The 11,287-nt window shown below is 40.3% G+C and overlaps 1 pseudogene; it reads right to left on the reverse strand.

The window, feature by feature from the left end:
* LOC101995168 overlaps positions 1-4,330 on the reverse strand; it is a 68,677-nt pseudogene extending 64,347 nt beyond the window's left edge.
* Positions 4,331-11,287: the final 6,957 nt, after the last annotated feature.

Raw genomic sequence — 11,287 nt, forward strand, 5'->3', positions numbered from 1 at the left:
CAGGGCAAGGCACCTGTGGAAACAGATTCTCACTTGGCAAGACCAGGGTAGGAATTTGCAAAATTCAGGCAGCTTGCAGGTTCTTTTCTCTCTCATTATTTTGGTGATTCATTGGGTGGTTTTTAGTTTTACTCTGTCAGCCACACATGCAACAGCTGTAATTTCCCCTGGAAATTATGCTCCTTTTTAAATATTTGCCCCTAATATTCAACAGGGGTTAATGCTTCTCAAATCTCTTCTCTGGAATTGCTAACTACAATGCCCAATCCTGGGAACTTTTCTGATTCGATAGAAACAGGTACGCATGAGAGAACAACACTTCGAATGCTCACTCTGTCTCACAGTTCTAGAAAGGGGAGTGAGGCATACGTACACAGAATGGGGAAAGCCTTAGGGATTCACACAGTGCCAACTGTTGAGAGTTCCCTGGACACCATACATAGAAGCATTGGTAGGATCTGGTATGTGCCAAGAGGAAACAGACAATGCAAACTATGGGATGGAGAGATCCATCTTTACCATGCACAGGAGCTCATATTGGTGGGAGACGCATGGTATAGAGAGATGGGAAGAGCGCCTTATCAAAGTCTGCCTTCTACAGAGAGATCGAGACATAGGGCCCTCTTGTAGAAAAAGAACTGTATAAAAATACACCTTGCAGACATGAAACAATGTCTGGGTTTGAATATTGTCCTTAAAGCATTGTTCCCATGTCTGTTACTTTTAACTTTGTAACTGCAAGCAGCTGTCATGCCCGCCAGGAGAGCAAGCTGTGTCTGGCTCGATGTTTAGTTAAGGCCTGCAAAAGTGCTGAACTCTACGTCTAGAGTAAGGTATTGTAGCGGGTGGGATGGTGTATTTGGGGAAGCATGAAGGGGGACAATATATTCCTTCAATTGTGATTTATTTCTTAAAGTAAAAAATAGAAGCCAATAATAAAGTTGTTCGTGTAACCCTGGTAAGGAAAATTCTGGTGTGTATAAATAAAGACAGCCTGCGCTATTCGTGGCCACTTGAGTGCAGCCCATTTGGTGGTCAGAAGTTTCCTTTTCCTTGGTCGATGTCTCTTTCCCGCCTCAGGACCTGAACCCAAGACAAGGCTGAACCCTAGCAACGTAACACTGTAAGCCTTCAAAACATTCTCAGGTTTTATTTGCCTCACTTTAATCTTATTTGTTCCAAGAGTTTCCTTGATTCTTGACTTCCCCAGTCATATCCCAAAATAATTCTCTCAGAAGGGGAGGTGTGTGTGTGGGGGGGGGGGGGGAGAGATCTCTTAACTGGCTATTTCTCTGCCACAAGGGGGAGCCAGATCTCTTCAGTAAGAGCCTTGGCTGCAGGTACTCAAGACTACACCTGGTATGAGTCCAGGTGTCTTTGATTTATCAAAACCGTAATTGCTGAAGTCTAAAACTGCGCAGACAAGTTTCTAGTGTTTGTAAAGTCCCACCACCAAAGGGTCCCCAGCACAGCCAGAGTTCCTTTGCTCTTTCTTGCATACACAAGGAGAGGGTGGCGTCAAAACCCTCTGCTCTCTGGTCTCTGAGGGGGTATGACATTCACTCTAGTCAGAAGGCTCTTGTCTCATTGGGATTGTCTTTCTCTAGCGGATAATAGCTGAAACACAGCTTCTCCTTGCCCGAGATGACCTGGTGCCACCATTTCCGTGTTTATGTGTACTGAGTCTGATAACTGACTTTTGGCAAGGTTAGGTTTCAAAACAAGACAATCAGTTTTATTTCTGAGATCAGAAGATGCCAGTGACTCTTCCCTGATCCCGGGATGTTAATGCCCCCACCCCCACCCCCAGAAATTGGGTTTGTCCCACCACCACGTGTATCGCTGGCACAAGTCTTCATGGGACTGGACCGATGGCAGAGCCTCTTCACAGTCCCAGAAACATCAATTTACTGCACTATAGGCTGTTGGGTCCCCAAGGGCTCGGGTGGTGCGCTTCTGACCCGGCCCAGAGAGGGTGCTCCTGATAACCTCGCAGACGGAAGGAGCTGCAGCCAGGCGTGCCTTAGCCTCTGTGATGGAGCAGCATTGTAAAAGGCTCAGCAAGGGCTGTGGGGATCACCTGTGGGAAGGGGCAGGGCAAGCTGAAGAAAAGGTAAGGTCATTTGAGAAAGAACCCTGGAGGGGACAAAGAATTGGGCACAGGAGTTAGGTTGGGTAAAAGAATAGGAAAGTGGCCGGTCTTGGTGGCACTTGCCTTTAATCCCAGCACTCGGGAGGCAGAGGCAAGTGGATCTCTGAGTTCGAGGCCAGCCTGGTCTACAGAGCGAGTGCCAGGACAGGCGCCAAAGTTACAGAGAAGCCCTGTCTCGAAAAACAATAAAACAAAAACAAAAAACCTTCACTTAAGCGGAAAAATTCCTGTGCCAAGACCCTTCTCTCAGTCATTCTTGATGCCCCCCAAGGCAGAACAGAGCCGTTTTTTTGGTATCCTTTTTGCCTCTGTAGTTTCTGCCACTGTCATGCCTCCTCACCCCACCCCTACCCCATCCACCTACCCCTTCAAGTGGGAGCTCCGCGTGGCACGGATCTCTGAACTTTGTAAATCTAGTGTCACACCAAGTTCCTAATATGCTTCAGATCCTCAGAAAGTGTTTGTGGAACCCAGCAAAGGGGAAAGAAAGGATACCCTTTCCTTCTCGTGGGCAACCTGGACATGGTAGGAGATGGGAGCAGTCCAGATATCATCTGACAGTGGCTGAGGAAAATGGATTGCTTGGAGGAGGCTCTCGACGCAGCGAGCCTTGGACTGTCCAGAGAACCGCTGTGGGAGTAGTAGGAAGGTCAGTGTTGGGGTGGAGGACAAGGAGAACTGAGAATAGTGTCACAGAAGAAAGCAATCGGAGTGTGTGTGGGGGGCGGGGCGGCTAGGATCCTGAAGACTGGCCGAAGACACTGTGGAGAGTTTGCCTCTCCTGGCAATCCCATAATCACAAGGTGTAAAGGAAAACTGAGTTAAAGGAGTTAATGAATGGGAAGTTGGTGAGATTTACAACTGTGATCCCACAACCCCGCGTAGATCGATGATAAAGGATAGCAACCTTCAAGGCCGTCCATCATGATCTCTGCCCAGCATCCATTCTCCCTCCATTTGGGCATTAGCCCCTTTCTTTTCCTGGATAACTGTTGGTGTCCATTCTGAGACCGTAGATATAATCAAGCCATCCTGCCCCACCAGATTCTTGAAAGTACACACAAAGCAGATGAGCAGGTGCCCTTTCTCCCTGGAGGGCAGTGATTGGTTCAAAGTTGTGCACATGACCCAAGACAAGGCAACAAGAGCCCTCAGCCAGATGCTAGTGGTGTCATGAGGAACAGAAAGACTCCTTCCCACCGGGGTTACTGTCTTAGAACTATTCAGTTCTAAGTCCTGGAACTCACTTTTGTAGACCAGGCTGGCCTCGAACTCACAGACACCTGCCTGTCTCTGCCTCCTGAGTGCTGGGATTAAAGGCATGTGCCACCACTGCCCGGCTACTATTTGGGTTTCTATTGCACCTTGAAACCTAAAGACTGCCGACTGGGAGTTACCGTTTCACACTCCTGCACCTTTGTGTGCATGCAACGAAGACCGGATAATATGCCCGAGAAAGACATGCCTGTGAAAATCTAGCACTTAACCCTACCACCCCTCCCCAACATTGCAAAAAGACACCTTCTATGGCAGTCTGGGTTTGGGGGTCTCCTGTCACGCTCCCACCTGCAACATGGTCAGTGCCCTCCAAAAGAACTTGGAGTTGGCGATGCGGAGGTCCAGCATGTGGTTCTGTAGGGTCTTCCCCAGCAGCACGTGGGCCCTGGTACTCACTGTATTCAACACCCACTTGGTGCTTAGCTCACGCTGGAACTTCTGAAATACAGACACAAGGGAGCACTGGAAGTTAGGGGATGGGAGAGCAGTGGGTGAGAGAGCCAATATCTAGGAATTATTTAATTTTTTTATTTCTTCTTTGTCCCAGGGGTAATTTAATTGAACACTGTTCAATTTCCATGACTTTGTAGATTTTCTACAATTAGTGTTGTTAAATTCTAACTTTATACCATGGTGATCCAATAAGATACAGGAGGTTATTCCAATTTTTTGTGTATGTTGTGGTTGCTTTGTTATTGAGTATATGTGCTCAATTTTTGAAAGGTTTCATGAGGTGCTGAAAAGAAGGTGTATTCTTTTGTGTTTGGGTGCAATGTTCTGTAGGTGTCTGTTAAGTCTATTTCAGTCATGACATCTATTAGGTCTATTATTTCTCTGTTAAGCATCTAGCTGTCTGACCTGTCCATTGGGGGAATGTGAGGCATTGGAGTCTTCTACCATTAGTATGTGGGATTTGATTGCAATTTAAGCTTTAGTAATATTTCTTTAACATATGTGGGTGCTCTTGTATTTGTGGTATAAATTTTCAGGGATGATATTTCAACTTGATAATTTTTTTCCTGTGATATAAATGAAGTGTCCTTCTCCATCTTTTTGGGTTGTTTTTAGTTTGAAGTCTATTTTGTTAGATATCAGGATAGCTACATCAGCTTGTTCCTTGGGCCCATCTGATTGGAAAATATTTTCCCAACCCTTTACTATGAAGTAACATCTGTCTTTGGGGTTGATGTACATTTCTTGTATCCAGCAGGAGGCAGGATCCTGTTTTTGTATCCATTCTCTTAGTCTGTGTCTTTTTATAGGTGAGTTGAGTCCATTGATATTAAGTGATATTAATGAACAGTGGTTGTTAATTCAAGTTATTTTTCAGTATTAGTGTTTGTGTGCTTCCCTTCTTTGCATTATGCTGGTGGGAAGTTATCAGATGCCTGTGTTTTTGTGGGTACAGTTAGCTTCCTTGAGTTGGGGTTTTCTTTCTAGTACTTTCTGTAAGGCTGGGTTTTTGTGGATATGTATTGTTTAAATCTGTTTTGTCATGAAATATCTTGTTTTCTCCAATGATGGTAAATAAAAGCTTTGCTGGGTATAGTAGTCTGGGCTTGCATCCTTGGTTTCTTAGTGTCTACAGCACATTTTTTTAGGACCTTCTGGCTTTCATGGTTTCCATTGAGAAATCAGTTGTAATTCTGATAGGTTTCCTTTATATGTTACTTGCCCTTTTTTCTTTTCAGCTCTTAATATTTTTTCTTTATTCTGTATGTTTTGTGTTTTGATTATTATATGGTGAGGGTATTTTTTTGATCCAGTGTATTTGGCATTCTGTAAGCTTCTTGTACCTTCATAGGGATATCCTTCTTTAGGTTGGGAAATTTTTCTTCTATGATTTTGTTGAATATATTTTCTGTGCCTTTGAGTTGAAGTTCTTTTCCTTCTTCTACCCCTACTATTCTTCGGTTTGGTCTTTTCATGGTGTCCCAGATTTCCTGAATGTTTTGTGTTAAGAATTTATTGGATTTGATGTTTTCTTTGACTGATGAGTCTATTTCCTCAGTACTACCTTCAGCACCTGAGATTTTTTTCTTCTATCTCTTGTACTCTGTTGGTTATACTGGTCTCTGTAGTTCCTGTTCATTTACCCAGATATTCCATATCCAGCCATCCCTCAGTTTGTGTTTTATTACCTCCATTTTGGTCTTCAAGTCTGGAACTGTTTCCTTTACCTGTTTGATTGCTTTTTTCTTGGTTTTCTTGGGTATCTTTGAGGGATTTATTAATTTCTTCTAACTTTTTGTCTTCTCTTCCATGTATTTAAGGGAGTTTTCACTTCCTGTTTAAAGGTCTCCATCATTTTCATAAGGTTACATTTAAAGTCGTTTTCTTCTACTTCTTCTGGGTTAGGATGTTCAAGTTTTCCTGTTGTGTGTTTGTTGGATTCTAGTGTTACCATGTTGCTTTTCAGGATGTTGGAAGAATTCTTGTATTGGTGCCTACCCATCTCTTCCTTCAAATGGGGCTAGCAGAGTCTTGGTGTATTGGTGCAATTTTTTGCTGTGGCTGACCGAGTACTTGGGAGTTTTTCTTGGTCTTCCCTCTCTTAGGTCTCCTTAGCACTGGAGCAGGTTCTCAGATCCCCTCAGCCCTGAAGCAGGCTGTGTTCGTGGTTCCAAGGACCTCACATATGAAAAGGCGATTTTGGGTGCAAAGTAGGAAGGGGTAAAGAAAGCCAGCAGCAGGGACACACCCCACTTGGTGGTCGAAAAGCTTAGGGAATTGGAGGGTCCCATCTGGTCCCCAGTTTCTTTCTACCCTCTAGGGTCCCCACAGTCACTTATGAAATAATCACTCAGAAACTAATTTATTAAATATAATTTCTTGACTGGTGGCTCAGGTCGTTTACTGGCCAATTCTAAATATAAATTAACCCATTTCTATTAGTCTATATTTTACCTTGAGACTCGTGGCTTGTTAACTCACAGCTAGGTTCTCCAGTGGCTATATGGCATCTCCTTGACTCTGACTACTCTGTCTATCTTTGTTTGACTTCCCACCTAGCTTTACTCTGTTAAGCCATTGACCAAAACAGCTTTATTCATCAACCAATAAAAGCAGCACATACACATGACATCCCATATCAATTATCTGTACAGATTTCTAGAAATGTGAATGAAATTTACATAAATGGAAATAAGCTCATTATTAGTATTATTATGTATTAGTATAATAGCCAAACAAGGTAAAGAAACAACAATAAAACAAACAACTGCAGAGCAATATCCATGATGAACATATAAGCAATAGTCCTCATTAAAATAAAAGCAACCTGAATACAAGCACATATCAAGAATATTATCCACCATGATTAAATTGAATTTACCTCAGAAATGAAGGGTAAGTCCAAAATACGTCAGCCAGTAAATATATTAAATTATATAAATAGACTTGAATACTAAATCACATGATCATCTCATTAGATGCAGAAATAGCCATTGACAAAATTCGAAGTGCTTTCATGGTAAAATTCCTAGAGAAGCAGGACTGCAGAAAATATCTCAACTTAATAAAGACTATATATGACAAACCCATAGGCAACTTTATCTTAAATGGATCAAAAACTCTTAAGAAATCTCATTAAAATCAGTAATGAGACAGCATTCTCCGTTATTCTGATTCCTTTTCACTATTATCCTGGAAGCTCTAGTTGGAGCAGTAAGGTAAGAGAAGGAAATTTAAGGGTACAAGCATGAAAAGAAGAGTCTACTTATCCCCATTTGCAGACGATATATTATACATAAGAGATACCAAAATATTCAGAAAAAAATTCAGTAACAAGTTTAGCAAATGGCAGGTATAGAATTAACTTACAACAATCAGCAGCTTCTTATACATCAAGTGACTTTGGACAATAGTGATGATTAATTGCAAAAGGTGAAATCAAGTGAACAATCAAACATGATGGGAACTAAATAAGAAGTTAATGATCATGTCAGAGGTACAGTCTAGGAAATAAGAACTGTGAAAATGACCTGGGGAGACATGAATATTCAATGCGCTCTCAGGATCTCAGGTCTGCTCTTCTCAGTGTTCTCCTCTGGCCCTGAAGGAGATGTTTGCATCTTCAAGAAGGATCCTTGCCATCTGCTTAGAGTTACATAATCAAAGGGACACAGGCACAATGATCTTTTTTTTTCCTTTCTAAAAATGCAGTGTGCCCTTTGTACTGTTATTTTGTGTTGGAAGACTGTAACTTGTATCTTGATCCTTGAAGGCTTGCAGTTAGGAGCTTGGGTTCATCTCAGAAGAGAGATTTCACTTGGTCTTTGAGATCTGGTGAAGCTATTACATTTTTCAGGGTTGGGAGGGATGTGTAAATTAGCTAAACACATATATTTTGCATTGTGTCAGGGATATATGTTTTAGGGCCTGTGCTGAAATATATTAAAGTTTAAAAATGAAACCTCCCTAAAAGCATCATGTGTTGAAGGCTTGGTTGAAAGATAATAGAGCTTCAAAGGAGTCATTGTATCATAAGGTCTCCAATTTCATCATTGTGTGACTCAGTTTGATGGCATTGTTGGGATAGGATGCAAGCAATGTGGTAGGGCTTGGCTACTGAAAGTAGATTACTCCAGGACAGGTCACTAACTGTATGATGTTTTTGTGACTCATTCAATCTTTGTTTCCTGACAATCATGACATGGCCAGATTTTCTTTACAATTTCATTTTATAATGATGTTTCTGTCTCACTCAGTACTTGAAACAATGGAGTCAGCAACCAGAATGATTTCAGTGAAGCTATAAAGAAAAATATTGTTTTATGTTTTTGCAATTATTTATGTAAATTATTTGTCCTAGCAGCCAAAGGTTGTCACATGATCAAGTGAGAAAGTCTAAATGATGGGCATTACTGTCATCAGTTACTTATTAACAGTTTACATAAAAAATGTGTCATGAGCTAGAGATAGTTCAACAGTTAAGAACACATACTGCTCTTTGCAGAGGCTCTGAGTTCCCTTCTCAACACTCATGTCAGATAGTTCACAACCAATGAGATCTGACAACTCTGGCCCCCATGGTCATCTGCGCTGATATGTATACATAGACATATACGTATGTATACATAGATGCATGCAAGCAACATAATTAGAAATTAAAAAATTTACAAATCAACGTTGAAACCAGAAGACTTAAAACTTTTGGAGACAACATTACAAATCTCTTGTGAATAACCACTAAATACATAGTCAATTACTCAGATACTTAATTTCCAAAGACATTAAGAAAATGCAGATAGAAGCATAAGAGCATACTTCTTCACACTCCTTAACAAGGTTTAAGTTCAGAGAATGAAGACACCATAGTTCTTTGTTACATCGGAATGGCTATGTTTCCCATATGTTTCTGGTGGGAAGTGAAGCAGCAACACCATGATGGCAAGTATAGGAAAAGTTCTTACTGTGTGTTCATCTTCAGTTTCCACATATACTTTACTCTAGATTCTTTATTCAGAACATACAAAAATCTTTAATAATGATACACTACAATTCCAATACGAAACACTTAAAACATGGCATTTTTATCTACTTATATAGTACTTAGGATCATATATGATGATTCAAGAAATATAATAACTTTGAAAAATCCCTAAAGTACATTGAGCTGTGTGAGAATGACTTGGGAAATAAAGATAGATACATGAACATTTGGGTAGATGCGCATGCTTACTCTTAATATCAACTCTACACTATATATACATGAATGACAATAATATATAACAATATCATGCCTTCATTAAACTCGATTACAGTTATCTATCTATCTATCTATAAAATGTTTACACAATATGATTCTTATTAAATTAATTAAAAGTTAATACAAAGTAACATAATGATATAATGGGAATAACGGTTTTCTTTTGGCTAAGGGAAGTGACATTGAGTATCATGGAGTCTTTCAGAGTAGTCAAACTGTTTTGATATTGATGGTATTCTGAGAACATGGGTGTATTTCCTCCAAATGTCATGTGTTATACACCTACAACTTGGATATGACTCTCTAGTTAGCTCTACTAAACTCTAGAAAAACTAAAAATATTGGTATCTATAGCACTTTGCATTAATATAATATTTGATAATACTAATAATTTGCAATTCATAATTAAATTAATAGTTTTAATATATCTAGAATAAAAGGTAATTTGTTATACATACTCTTAAGCTACACCTCTGTTAAGCTAGTGTCCTAGTTAGGTTTAATTGTCAGCTTGACACAACCTAGAGTCCTGTGAGAGGAAAGCCTTGTAGCAGAACCATCTAGATTTGGTTGGTCTGTGGGCATGCCTATCAGTGAGTATCTTGATTATTAATTGAATCACAGGCCCAGCTCCCTAGATAGATGGTATGGGCAGTATAAGAAATCTAGTTAAACATTAGCAAACAAGAGAGAGGGGCAGCAGTCAATATTCTTCGTTGGTTTCTGCTTCACGATCTTGCTTGAATTCCCACCTTGACTTCCATCACTGATAGACTGGGAGAGGATGGGTAGAACAAGAAACTCTATTTTCTGGTTGGGATGATTTTATGCAGAATACATTATCACAGCAACAGAAAGGAAATTAGAACAGAGATTGGCATAAAGTGGTAGTCATTGCTGGGACACACATAGCCATGTGGCTTTCTATGCCTTTGGATTATTATGTTGGGGGATTGCAAAGAGTTTTAGAACTTTGAGTTGGAAATTCTTATGAATGCTCAAAACCTAATAAGAAGTTATTTTAGGAGCTTGGAAGATGAAGTATGGAGGTGTGTTTTGTGAGGTTTCAGAAGGGTGTAGTGACTTAATTAAGAATTGGGCCAGAGGCCATTTGTGTGAAATGCTGTATTAAGAGTCTTTCTGTTGTCAACTGGGACTGTAGAATCAGCTGTAATTAAAACCAGATCTGCAGGCCAGGCAGTGATGGAACACATATTTAATCTTAGCATTGGGGAGGCAGAGTTGGCAGACTCCTGAGTTTGCGGTCAGCCTGGTCTACATTGTGAGTTCTAGGACAGCCAGGGCTAATTAGAGAAACAATGTCTCCAAAAGCTGAAATCAAAACCAAAACTAAAAATTAGATCTGATTTATAGAGGTGAACTTGTTTTTCCCTTGGATGATGGGATTCTTGGTCACCTGGAGCTGAAGAATCAGCTGTGTTTAAAAAGAACCCAGCCCCATTGAGACAGTAGGAATGTATTTTTCCTTAGGGTCAACCCATAGAAGTTGTAGTCTAAGCAGTCAAAACTGTATTATAATCTGGCAGCCAAACTTGACAATTTATAAGAGTCTAAAATATAAAAAAGTATGGAAGATGCCTAACTGAATGGGTCATGGATAGGAACTTGATCTTTGCAGTATATGACAGGTGGGCATTGGGCATCCCTTTGGAGAGTCCATGGGAATCATTAGTAAAGGTGCATCCTTAGTTGTAGTGAAGACCTAGGAAATTTAAGATACTGGGACTATGGAATGTCTGCCAAGGACAGTGGCAAATGTGGAGTGTAGTTAGCATGAGTCGGTGAGACAAATAATGTGTTCTCTATATGGCAGAACTGGAGAAGGGGTATTGCTAAGCTTTTTGGAGATAGATTACATAGTAAGCAAGCCCCAGACAGTGAATATTGAGCAATAGGATTTGAATTTATACTGTTAGATATTTGGGATGGCTTTCTGATGTTATGTTCTTCCATTTTAGAGTAAGAACATGTAATTTGTTTTCAATTTTAGAAGAAAACACTGTTAAAAGACATCTATCTATCTATCTATCTATCTATCTATCTATCTATCTATCATCTATCTATCTACCTATCTACCTATCATCTATCTATCTATCTATCTATCTATCTATCTATCTATCTATCTA

The sequence above is a fragment of the Microtus ochrogaster genome, chromosome 22 (assembly GCF_000317375.1).
Source record: "Microtus ochrogaster isolate Prairie Vole_2 chromosome 22, MicOch1.0, whole genome shotgun sequence".
Lineage (NCBI taxonomy): Eukaryota > Metazoa > Chordata > Mammalia > Rodentia > Cricetidae > Microtus > Microtus ochrogaster.